A 13,892-nucleotide genomic window follows, 5' to 3' on the forward strand; every position below is an offset into this window, starting at 1 on the left:
GTGGGGAGGGGGTGGGGACATGAAGAACAGAATAAACTGTCTCAACATCTGAGCCCTTTTGTAGTACTTTGTGGTTATTGTCACTTCCCTAAAACAGACTATACTAGCTGTATCACAGGCAGCCAAATTATGGCTTTTCTTCTGGAGACAAGCTGAAGCTCTTTGGTGACTAAGGGGTTTTGGGGCTCTAACTTACTGCACATTTCCCTAAAGATCTGCTTCAGCTCAACCTCTGCTACTTTTGCTCCCTTCTCCAGGAGAGCCAGCCCTGTCAAGATGGCTGAAACCTGGTTACCTTCTGCATCACCCACTTGAACAGAAATTCAAAATAAATACAGGCTGTTCCATGGCCACTCCCTGTCCATCTTGAGATTTCTCTCCAATTTTCTTTATCCCTTCCTAGAATAAGCACAGGTAAACCAATCAGCTGTATAATGACTGTCATCTAGGTAATGAAATGTTCCACTGCATTTTTTGCTAGTATTCTAACCTTCAGAACTGGTTCTCTTCAACTTCTCCACACTAAGCATCTAAGAGAAGGCCACCCCAACGGAAGAAGAAGGGAGCAAAAACCACCAGCTCCCTGCCTAGGCAGACTAGTCACTGCAATGACAGTGTGCACAATTCCCCTCTCCTCCATCATCTATTGGGGTTCTGTCACATCTTAATAAGCCCTGGAGAGGATTCAGGCCACTGTTTGGGCTTTCTCTAGAACGTGGAGTCTTGACTTCACTTTACACTAATTCTGAGGTCTTAGTCCCCATTCTGAGATAACTAGGAAAAGTCTGATTCTACTTACTTTGTTTTACTTACTTGACCTTTGTGGAACAATGAACCTTCATTAGCCTCAGATTCTTGACGTACAAAAAAGGAAAAGCAACTAAACCTATGTCAATTTGCCAGTATAAAAAAAGCACTTTGCAAATTCAAATATTAATATGAACAGAAATAACACATACTGAATCAGAAGGTATCAGGATTAAATTTAATTTTCAAGGACCCTATATATACAACCATTCAAATTTCTCTCACACAAATATTCACCTTCATTAAGATTTATTAAGCATTACTATGTGGCAAGAACAGTGTTCAGTGCTCAAGTGCACCCATTCGTTAGTCTTCATAGTAACGCTTTGAGAGAGGACTATATTATCCTCATTTTACATATGAGGAAATAAAGCTCAGAAAGATTAATTACTTTGGTGCAAGGTCACAAACCTAGCAAACAGAAACCAGTAAGCTACCAAATACAATATATAAATAAATAAATAAACATATAAATATCTCAAGGTTTAATGAACCTTTTAAGTTATATGGAATCCAGATAAAGGAAAAGTCACTGTAATCATATCAAGATTTCTTCTTTTAAAAAAATTAGTGCCCTCTTTGTATAAAGATTTTACTTAATCTTAACTGAATGAACTTTTTTTCTTGTTTCTTCTCAATGATGTGACCAGTGGAACCAGTCACAAACCTTTTTCTATGCAAATTGATAAGATGGCAAGAAAGAATACAAAACTGTGAATAACTCTGGGGTGAATAAAAGCTTAGTCAATACAATTAGAGTAATTATACCAATCAATAGCTTTATTATTGTAGGACTATATTCAGGGAGTAGGGGGTACCTCTCTAATAGTATATTCTAATTCATCTAACACATTTTAATTTTGGACAAAACATTTTTTAAAATGTAGATTAAATAAATTTGATTTATGCCCTTTATATTTAAAATACTTAATCTTGTTTTTAGAAAGATATAAACTTCATTTGCTTATGACCCCCTGCCCTAACAGCCAGAAACAATCTGGCCATTGTCAAAGAGGGAAAACTTCTCTAAGCTCTTGGGTTCCAAATCTGGGCCTGCAAATTAGGCTGGCAAAAGACAAATTAGCAAGAGAAACAGACAGATTTTTATTCATTTACCAAAGTTTACAGAAAAAAAAATGTGACTCAAGAAGGCAGTCAGAATTTGGGGCTTCTATAGCATTAACAGAGGAAAGAGAGGGGAAGAAGGGCACTTACAGGAAAACGAACAACTTTGAGGTAATATAAATAGGTCCTTGGATGAATAGATGGAAGATATGATCGTTCTGCGACAATGTCAGTTTAGGTGTGGTACCCACCGGTCCACTCTTCTCTTAAGTGATGAGTGAATCTTAACTGGTTTCAAAACTCTGGGAAGCGAATTTATGACAACTGAACTCCTCTGAGAGGCTCTGCTTTTAGGCAGATAAGGGAGCTCAGGGGGGAAAAGCCTATTTCAAATGCCTTCAGCTCAAAATAATTTTTATGCTACAGTGGTTTATTCTGGACCCCTGTGCCATCTACACATACAGATATCTGAACAGTTACTCTGCATAAAGCACTGAATTAGTTGGCAAAACTGTTGGCAAAAAAAAAAAATATTTTAGGGCAAAATTCAGCTACCAAGGAGCTTGTACAATAAATTGAGAGTGCAACAATTTAAAGTTTTTATTTTTTGTTTTTAATAAATTTAAATTTGTTTCAAGTATACAGTACATTGTTTCAAGTATACATAATGTACTGTATACTTGAAACAAATTTAAATAAATTTATTAAATTATTCCTCCAATTGCTCCCTCCCTCCTCTGGCCCTCCACTTAGCCATCATATGAATGCTAACTGCATTCTCTATGCTGTGCTCCCCATCCCCATGACCAACTATCGACAACTAATTTATACTTTAACACTTCATCCCATTCTCCCAACCTCACAATCTGCCTCCCCGCTCTGTCCGTCACCAAATTGTCCACTATATTTGTGAGTCTGTTTTTGATTAGTTTGTTCTTTTTGTTCCTTAGATTCCACATATAAGTGAAATCACATGGTATTTATCTTTCTCTGTCTGACTTTTTTCACTCAGCATAATAACCTCTAGGTCCATCCATGTTATTGTAAATTGTAGGATTTCATTTTTTTTAATGAGTAATATTTCAGTATATATATGTCCAGGCTCTTTAGATGCAAGACATGATGTTTTGGAAAAGGCATAGAAAGGAACCAAAGATGTTTCAATTTTGTATATTATGCTTTATAACTGCTGTTTTCTATTTTCCGTCTAGTCTTTCAACATATTTAACATTTACTTTTTCTTAATTAAAAAGTACTATCATTGCAAACACTTGCTGTTTTTTAATTTACTGATGATAGCCATTCTGACAGGTGTGAGGTGATATCTCATTGTGGTTTTAATTTGCATTTCTCTGATGATTAGCAACCTTGAGCATCTTTTCTTATGTCTGTTAGCTATCTGTATTTCCTCTTTGGAGAAGTATCTATTCAGATCTTCTGCCCATTTTTTAATTGGATTGTTAATTTTTCTGTTTTCAACACTCTTAAAATGGCAAAGGAATTTTTACATCTCAATAAAAAAAATTTTTAAATGACCAAGTTAAGAAACATAACATGCCAAAAAAGAGTTAATATCCATACCTCGAAGAGTTCTTACTAATGAATAATAAAAAATAGAAGTAAAAAATAGAAAATGAACAAAGGACAGAGAAATGCAAAGAGCCAACAAACATATAAAATCCTGCTCAATGGAAGACTATCTAAGAAGACCAAGTGTTGTAAGTGTAAAAAATAAAAAATAAAGGATTGTAAGCTGACAAGGTCCTTGCAATCTGTGAGGGCAACCAAGAGTTGCCTCACCTAAAAATTAAAATTAAAATTAAAAATTAAAAAAAAAAAAACCCTCCTGCTCAACCTTACTCATTATCAAGGAAACACAGATTAAAACTATAATACTGTTTTTTCAGCTAGCAGCAGACTGGCAAAGATTAAAATAGAGTGATGTTATAATGTGTTGGTGAGTGGGGGGAGAACATACTCAAACACTTGGTTGGAATGTGAACTGTTACAAAGTTTTTTCAGAGCAGTTTGGCACTATATCAAACTCTGCAGGGCTTCTCTTACAATAAACGCATTTCTAAGAATTCATCCTATAAAATAAAAATAGTTTCACGGGATATATACAAACACCACAGCATTGTTTGTAATGCAAAAAAAAATGTAAACAATCTAAATATTCATCAAAGAGGATGAGTAAATAAAATTAAGGTATATTCACAAAATGGAATACTGCTAAGAAGAATGAGGAAAGTGACATTTACTGACATAAAAAGTCCTACATTTCAATGAAAACAAGATTAAAGAAAAGGATGTATAGTATGGCTCAATTTTTGGAAAGGGAAGAGAGAAAGAAATGAAGACAATGGAAAAGAAAGATTATACTTATCTCTATACTTTTAACATTTATAATCTGTGGGGGGTTGGGTAGGGTTACAGAAGACTTTCACTTTCTACTTCACAACTGTATTGTTTAAAGTTTCAATCACAAATATGTGTAACTTCTGTTAACAGAAGAAACAATGTAGAGTTTTATGGTAATACACAGGTAAGCTATTTGGAGTTTCAAAACCTGAGAAGGCCTGTAGTAAAGAAACCTAATTATTAATAGATGGTACAAGAAACACCAAAATACTACCCAAATTAAAGATACAGAAGAGCTAAATTCTAGGCCTGAACGACTGTGGAAGACTTCCTAGGAGAGACAGGATTTTGAAGCATTTTGATAGGGGGAAGGAAAGAAAGCAGCACTGTCCAACATAATGCATAATTTAAAATTTTTTTAAAAGCCATATTAAAAAAGCAAAAAGAATTAGGTGACATTAATTTTAATAAATTTATTTAATTCAACATATTCAAAACAGTATCATTTCAATATGTAGTCAATATTTTTAAAGCAGAGATATTTTACTTTTTTTTTTTCCTTACTTCCTAATCTAGTGGATAATTCAGATTAGCCACATTTCAAATATTCAATGGTTATATGTGATATTGGCTACTATAGTGGACATAATAGGTCTAAGAATTCTGAATCCAAACCTAGAATTGGATATTTAGGTGATGTAAACTAATGTAAGAGCAGGAGGAAATGAATGAGGCAGAAAAGGCAGACTGAGCCTGAGCAGAAGGCCAGTCTGAGATCATTAGAATTTTATATTGTAAGCAAGTAAAAAACCAGAAAAAAACATTTAACGAGTAAGGATGATTATTAAAGCACTATTTCAGGAAGCTTAACTTCTTTTTCTTTATTCAGATAGACATATAAATTCAACATGCAGTTTTTTTCCAACATTTTTATTGCATGAAAGATTACTGAATTGAAAATATAAAAAATAATCTGTCATCAAGTGACCATATTTTGTTGATTTGGTGTATATATGTATATTTAAGATACTTCTGGGTAGTTACTGTTGAAGTATTTTTATTTCATGACCATTTTAAGATGAATTGTGTCAAAATGATATAAGTTCTAAGAACTTCACCAAAAGTTAACAGCCTTTAACACTTCCGATCAAGAGTTCCTTTTAGCCAGAAATCTAAAATATTTTTAATTAAATACAAATTTAAGACACTCGAGATCTTATTATCCTGAAATATATTACAAAGAAATTTAATTGCTAATAAGAAAACTACTTACAAATTACGATATATATAAAACGGTATCACAAACATGCAAGTTTCCTCTAGGTAACTTCAAAATTGAGAGCCTATAACATTTCAGATAATCCACCTGAAGGCTAAAGAAAAAAAAAATCAGGGCTCACAAAAAGAGATAAGAAAGCAGTGCATGAAAAAACATTGGTTATAAGCCATTCCTTTCATTACTTACAATGACTGAAAAGGCAAAAAGAGTGACTTTCAGCCAAAAGTCAGAAATTCAGTGATGTCATCATAACTAAAAGCATTATATGAACCTGTAATTTCGGCACCTACCTACTCCGCATTAAAGTCATGGAATTTTCTTTCCTTTTTTTTTTTTTTTTTAAAGCAGAAAATGATCTTAAAGTTCACCAAGTCTCTTTCACATTTTAAGATATGGAAATGAAAGATAGGTTTAGAGTAATATCCAAGACTGCACGGCTAACTTCATACTTTTCATATTTCCTGAATTATCTACAATAGATGCATTGCTTTTCTAATTTTAAAAAAGCAAAAAAGGTTTGCTTTAAAAACTACTGAATACTTCCAGAAGCATTCTCCCTCTTCCTTTCTGGTCTAAGGTCTCATTCTATAGACCACCTTCTCAGGAAAGCCTTCCAAAGCACTTGCACCCTGGTTTCCTTATTACAGACTCTTATAAGCTCCCTGTACTTCTCTTTTACACATCTTACAGATACGATTAGATAATAATTTGTAAAAGTATTTAATGTCTATCTTTTCTACCTAGGTCTTAAATTGGTGTTTCTCAGGGCTATCCTAGGCTCTCTGCTATATACGGGGAATTCCTGTTATGAGGTCTATAATATAACCATGAAATTATACACAAAATTGTTGTTATTTGTGTAATTTTCTTCAGGCACTCAAAAAATGACCTTAAAAAAGGCTAAGAACCAAAGACAGTAGATTTATGTGGTTTTCTGCCCAAAGCCAACATTTCTTTTGGGGAAACAACCACTTTCCCATCTCACATGGTTCCATGAAGGCTATCAGTTCCAGAGTTTAACAGGCTCCCTGACTGGTCCAGTGGGCATGTAAGCCAGGCCTGGCCAATGATAGTACCCCACACTCCATGCAGATCCAATAAGACTCTCTCCATGAGACAGAATACATATACCTGGGAAAGAGGTGCCTTTTCCCCCTCTTGTGTAAGGCCCATACAAGTCTGGAGTTGCCCGTGGTCCTCCTCTGCCAGATGAAAGTACCTACTGAAAATGAGGCCCAAAAAGTGGAGAACAGAGAAGACAGACCTCTGATTACATCATCTGTAAGCTTAGATCCAGCCATGCCTATTTCCAGGCTTTCCAAAAACAGAGAGCAGGGGAATCTTTTCCCCTTTTGTTTACTTTGAGTTGAGTTTGTCACCTGCAAGCAAAAGTCACTTGAGAGAGCCACCCGATTTCCACTGTTGGACTATATAACCTATACTGTAATCACTCCCAAATGTCTATCCCCAGCCTAAACCTCTGTCAAACTCCAGACCCGTATATGTAATTGTCAAGTGGAAATTTCTATTTGTCTGCTGCATATGCACCTCAAACTCCATATGATCAAAAACAAACTATATTCCTCCACTGATCAGCTCTCCCTCCACATTTTTCATTTCAATCAACAATACACATCTACCCAAGTTCCAAGCCAGAAACGTAGGAGTCATTCTTGCCAATCCCATTACTTCTCTCGCTCATAACTAATTATCAAGTCCTGTCCATTCTAGGCCTTGATTACGTGCCACCATCCTAGTATGGGCCAGGATGAAACGGACTCCCCACAAGTTTCAGTGTCCTCAGTCTTCCTTTCTTCAAATTGCCTCTCCACTATGTAATTAATCTCTTTAAACTACAAATCTGATTATTTTATCCCTACACCTGACATATCCCTAGCCACTTCCTTAAATCAACAGCAATTATATACAGCCAGAGCAACAGCCAAGCTCCACTGCTTCTGATGTTATTAGTGGTATAACAAATGTATACCATAAGAAAACGAGATTCGTCAGAAACATAAAATTTTAAGAGTAACAAGAACTGTATCAGAGTAGTTCAGATTCACCTGTTTTTAATAAAAGATACTCAAGAATAACTTCCTTATCTATTCAATGTCTATTCATTAGTTCTATATTTAACTGCCCATATGAACTTGGTTTAGGGACCCAGTGCACCCATCATGAGTTCCACTCACTGATCATGTTTTCTCTAAGCCCCTACTCTAACTAGTGCTCTCTTTAAAAATACTACTGGGGATCCCCAAATACATCACTGTGTTTCCATTTTGAAAGCCTTTAAAATATTGACTACAAAAAAAAAAATGACACACATTATAACTATGATTCAGTAAAGTATCCAAACATTTTACAATTATTTTTATATTTACCTTTTTTATATGATTGTTAATGGTGATATATAAATACTGGATATTGTCTTTAAAATAATCTACAAAATTGGCTATCACAACTCTCCCATAATTCCCCCCTTATATAATCTGTGCCATTTTGTGAAAATTACCAGCTCTTAGAGAAGCTGTGAGTCAAAAAAATGAGCAAAAGAAATTGAGGGGGAAAAATACTGAAAGCTGGGAGTCAAAGTGCCTTGAAATCAGATGGCACATCTAGTTGTGGGAGACCCCCATTCAAAAATAAATACTTCTCTATACTGCCTGCGAGAAATATTTTACTTATTAAAGACAAGCATCCTCTTTTAAAAAATAACTTTTCATAACAGTAAAGCTATAAGTCACTCCTACAAGTGTGGTTTAAATTCTTCTTCTAAACATATACACTAAAAGAATAATAGTTTTGATAAGGGGAAGAACCCCTTTTCATCACCTCTAATGGTGCATGTATTATTCATATTTTAGAATCTCTGAAATTAGGGTGCATCTACAATCAAAAACTTCTTAAAAATAACTAGAAGCATATTTTCTTTATAAGTGGTCTATAAAATTATGGTGCATCTTATAATTGATGTAATTCAATGCAACTCAATATTTAATCTTATAAATTGAACTGACTTGATCAATACAGACATTGAAGTAATTAAGGAGGCATTTTAAAAGCATAAATACTAATAAAAGGTGGAAGAGGGAAGAAGGAAAGGAAAAACTTTCTAGTCCAAAATTTAGCCTAAGAGGAAACTCAATTTACTTTCCATGGTTCCCTGCTTCCAAGATCCAAAAGTCAGTGCTACTGTAACTGATGTCCAGCCACTGCTAGGCTAGACAGGGGCCCTTCTCCATTTATTCATTTTAATATGCAACAAAGTCAGTTACAGACCCAGTCTACAGTCTAGTAGCAGAATATCTGTATAAAAACATAAGACTAAATGACTCACGGAACTGCACACTGAACATGTGTGCATACCACTATATATAAATTATACTTCAATAAAGTTGATTTTTCAAAAAAAAAGACAAATGATTAAGTGCAATAAGAAAATACTACATAAAAAACTTTATGTTTAAAAATATACCTTCCTTCAGAAGGAACTGCATTCAAAAGAAAACGGAAAACTTCAGAAAGATGGAATTTGTTTTCTCGTCGTCATTCGATTTTACATAGCCTTTAAGTTGCACATTTTTTTTACCTTATTACGTTTTTTAAATGATATTGACATATAACATCCTATTAGTTTTGAGTGTACATCATAGAAATATAGTATACACATTACAAAATAATCCCCACAGTAAGTGTAATTATCATCAGCATACAAAATTATTACAATATTGCAAATTTTTCCCCTCTTTAATCCCCTCCGCCCCCGCCCCCCGACTTCCACCCCTGACCTATGGATGCGGCCGTCTTTACGAACTGGATCTCTGAAGGCGGGGCGTCTCGCCCGCATGCACTCTCCGCCCCCACCCTGGACCTTGCGCCCCCGGTGCACTCAGGGGCCTGGCGCACCCAGGGTATAGTCTGTGGCTCCACCTGGAGCATGAACCAATGACCTTCTGCATGTAAAGCAGACATGCTAACCACTATACTAGGGAGCCACCCAGATTTTTTGAGTAATATATGCATTACTCAGTAACATTAACATTATTCATATATATTAGCATTATGAAGGACTATGAAGAAAATTAACCAACTTATGATAGACCTATCCATCTCCACTGAAGTACCACTAACTAGTGATAGCCATTTTAATCAATTTTAATATCTCTAGTGATAATGTATCTTTAAATAAGATCACTAAACTTCTATTTCAAGAATCACATAATTTAGATATCTACTGACCTGTTTTAACAGAAAAGGATTTAACAAACTTTTATCACAGAAAGAGGTAGAATTTGAAATAGAATGGGTATGACTTGGACATATGGCAATGGGCCATGTGGGCAGTCCCCATAAAGGGAAGAGTGTAGCTACAGCAGGGACAGTGGAAAAGGAACATTTGCAGGAAGTAAAAATAGCGGGAAATAAGAATAGCAGGAAATAAAAATAATGTCTAAGGCAAATCCCATGAAAAGGACTTCGGAGTAGAGAAGTGACAAGAACTGAGCTTTAAGAGTAATTTAGGCAGAAATGCATAAGATAACCTGGATAAAGGTGGAAGTGAAGGCAAAAATATCATAACATCAATCTAGGTGGGATGAGAACCTGATTCGGTTCAAAACTAATTAAAAAGGGAAAGTTATCAAATATAGAACTATATAGACAATATATATGGTATACAAATATATATCAAATCAAAAAATTTAAAGAAAAAGAACTATGAAAATCAAATACTAGATTTGAAAACTCAGTATATAAATTTCTGGATTAAACACTAAAATTCACAAAAGAAATAGAAAATCTACACAGAACAGCTATTAAATAAATTGGAATGGTACTAAAATCCTCTTCAGGAAAAAAAACAATCAAAGCCTGAATTGTCTCATAGGTAAGGCCTGCCAAACTCTCAAGTAAAAGATAATCTCAGTCTAAATTGCTCCTGAAAAGAGAAAAAGGAAAACTGTCCAACTCATTTTATGAATCTATCATAACCTAGACACCAACAAGTACTAAGAATCGTACCAGAGTTAGCAGGAAAAGAGTGAAAATACCATGAAAATAGAACCAATAGACAGATGTTGGCTATAGACAAGATGTGATGGAATGGGGAAAGAGCTGGGTTTGGTATAACATCAATAGAAATAAGGAACACCAGGGAAACAAGTTTGGTAAGGAAGAGTTCAGTTTAATACAGAACCAGTAAGAGATATGCATAAAGCAGATGGAAAAACATTGATTCAAGTGCAGAAGAGAAATAAATAGAGATTCGAGAATTATTCAGACAGAAGGGTCTAAATCAGGGGTCCCCAACCCCCAGGCCGAGGACTGGTACCAGTCTGTGGCCTGTCAGGAACCAGGACACACAGCAGGAGGTGAGCAGCAGACTAGCCGGCAGTTTCATCTGTATTTGCAGCCGCTCCCCAGCTCTAGCTCCACGGCCTCAGCTCCACCTCAGATCATCAGGCATTAGATTCTCATAGGAGCACCGGTCCCTGGTGCCAAAAATGTTGGGGAACATGGTCTAAACAATAACGTCAAGGGACTAGAGACACGGGAAAGTAATCTGAAAGGTGAAAGTTGGAGAACATATATTAAGCACAAAGGAAAAAACAGAAAGCAGAAAAAGGGCAAAGAGAAAGTCAGTACAATGTCACAGTTAATTCATCTAGTTAATTCCTACTCATCCTTCAGAATTGTCCCAGGTTCCAAAGTAACATTTTTAAGAAGGCCTTCTCAGATTCTCCCAGCACCAGATCAGGTCCCCATTTCAAGCTTTTGTAATACTCTGTACTTTAATTATAATCATAATCACACAACAGAATTCATTCTTTAATATATGTTCCCCCCGCTAGACTTTAAGCTCCAGAAGGACAAGGGCCATATCTATTGTTGCAGCCTATTGCCTTGCATGGTGTATTAGAATACAATATTTATTGAATGAAATGGATGGGTGTACAAAAGCCAAGGAAAGACATTTCAAAATACTACAGAAAGCTCAAATTGACTCAGAAAAGGGGCATAAATGTTTTTGATTAAGTTATAGAGGACTATTGTGAAGGTGAAACCCAGATAACAAGGGGTTAAAAAGTGAATAGATGGCCAGGAAATAAAGGCAGGAAAAGTAGACTTTGACAATCTCTAGAGATGGTATTATAAAGGACTGAACTTTAATTTTACTTCAATTTTGCTCTTCTATTTTCTTTCATGACATGTATTACTTTTATAAAGACAAAACTTTTTTTAACATTCATGTGATTTGAAAAGGAAAAGCAGCAACAAGACAACTTGAGGGAGCAGTAGATTCAAGAGATTTTTGTAAATTGAGGGAATCTTTTTTTCCATTAAAGTTGACATTCAATATTTTATTAGTTTCAGGTGCACAGCACAGTGGTTAGACAGTTATATAACTTACAAAGTGATTCCTCCCCATAATTCTACTACCCACCTGACAGCATACAGTTATTACAATATTATTGACTGTATTCTCTATGCTGTACTTTAATCCCCATGACTATTTTGTAACTGCCAATTTGTACTTCTTAATTGTAAACTGAGGGAATCCTAAGCACATTCATACTTTTAAAAACTCCAAGACAAAAAAGAGAGCAATTCATATTCCATTAAGAGAAAAATGAAACGAGGGATTAACTAGAAGAACAAAAAATATTCTTCCACTAAGAAGTAAAGAAGCACATGATAAAAGGAATCCAGTAAATTTTGGAAGGAACTCTCACTGGATGTCTCAATCTTTTTAGTAAAATGTTTGGAGAAGTGAAGAAAGTAGAAAAAGTCTGAAATGAACTCCACAGATAATGAGCAGGGGATTAAAAACAACAACAACAACAAAAACAGGAGTAGAATACCCGTTCTATTAAAAGTACATTCTAAGTTTCAATCAGCCTTTTGGAAACTCAACCTATTTCTAGCTCAGAACTGTCCTGTATTTTAGTTTTACGTTTAAATATTTAAATCTGGTTCACGAACTTTTATTTCAACAACTGAAAACAGTGGTATGCATTAAATTACAATCTACTTTAATTCGGAATTGAACTCCTCTTACAACTAAATACAATAAAGTTGTGTTCAACTCAAGCAACAAAATAGCGATCATTTCAAGAATGAGTAACTGAAAAGTGCTCCTAAACATAAGTGTTTGCAGAAAGAGGTGTTTTTGTTGTTGTTGTTGTTGTTATTTTTAACTCATCCTATGCCTCACTTTAAGAATTCCTGAATAGTAGTAAAGAAAATCCTAGCTCACTTAAACAAGCTATTTAACTTCTTTTCGTCTCGGTTTCCTCGTCTAAAAAATGAGGAATACAACAACCAGAGTTATCATAAGGATTAAATGACGTAACACAAGTGAATGTGCCAAGTTCGTACTATGTACTCAGAACAATTAATTTGCTAACCGTTTAAAAGAGAAAACCTGCAACATTGACCATATTAAAACATCCGAGAGCATGGAAGAGTACAAGTCACAAAATGCCAGACCCTAATACATAGCACAGAATTTTTCTTCCCTGACGCAAGCTATTTTTTTTTTCGCTGCCAAACCTTTCTACTAGGAGTCTGGAAAGAGGGGGAAAAGGGGAGGGTTACATTCGATCCAGGAGAAAGTTTTCAGAAACCGAAATGCATAATCACAACAGACATGGCAGCGCAGGACAACAGGTGAAGCTCCGAGAAACCTGGCACCTTCCCGCGGACAAGTTTTGAAGAGGGCATGCAACTCCTCCTGGCTCTACTACCCCACGAAACAGACATGTTTTTTTCTTTTTTTGCAGAAGCGTATGGAGACAAATCGCGAATATCAACCTCGCAGCCCCTGGGCGAAGGAGGTGAGCGCCTTTCCCATTTAAGGATTCAAGAAGCGTCCTTGGAGGCGGCTTTCGCCCACACAGCCTCCCCAAACTCAGCCTGAAACCCGGGGGTGAGGAACAAAAGAGGGGCCAGGCAGCCGAGCGGCCTCCAGGGCTCGACATTGGGCGTCCAGGAGGCCAGCGTCCGCGGCAGGTTCGGGCCCGGGGTGGGGGCGCGGGACGGCGGGGCCCAGTCGGCCGCGAGCTGACACAGCCGGGGCGGCAGGGACCCCGCGAGACGACCAGGCCCGGCCGCTCCCCGCTCGGGCCTCCCGCACGCGCATAGCTCCCCCTGAAACTTCGCCCGAAGCCCGCGCCGGCCTCCCTGACGCGGCCGGCCTCTCCCCGCACGCATACGCATTCTCCCGACGAGCCAACTCACCCGGACCCCGGGGAACTCATCCTCCAGCCCTCGGCGCGAAGCAGGGTGGGCGCGGTGAGCCACCGGGACGCGACGGGGGCGCGGTTCGGCCTCCGCCCTCGGCGTGCAGCGGCCCCGGCCCGGTCGCCCCTCGCGC

At 36.8% G+C, this 13,892-nt stretch overlaps 1 protein-coding gene across 1 annotated transcript in view; it reads right to left on the minus strand.

Annotated features, from left to right (window-relative positions):
* Nucleotides 1-13,886, minus strand: part of BMPR1A (bone morphogenetic protein receptor type 1A) — a 142,176-nt gene extending 128,290 nt beyond the window's left edge. Inside the window, exon 1 of the mRNA XM_006915442.2 lies at nucleotides 13,757-13,886. The gene's annotated coding sequence lies outside the window, so the exon portion shown is untranslated. The remainder of the gene's footprint in view (nucleotides 1-13,756) is intronic.
* Nucleotides 13,887-13,892: the final 6 nt, after the last annotated feature.

This window comes from Pteropus alecto, unplaced genomic scaffold (assembly GCF_000325575.1).
Source record: "Pteropus alecto unplaced genomic scaffold, ASM32557v1 scaffold155, whole genome shotgun sequence".
Lineage (NCBI taxonomy): Eukaryota > Metazoa > Chordata > Mammalia > Chiroptera > Pteropodidae > Pteropus > Pteropus alecto.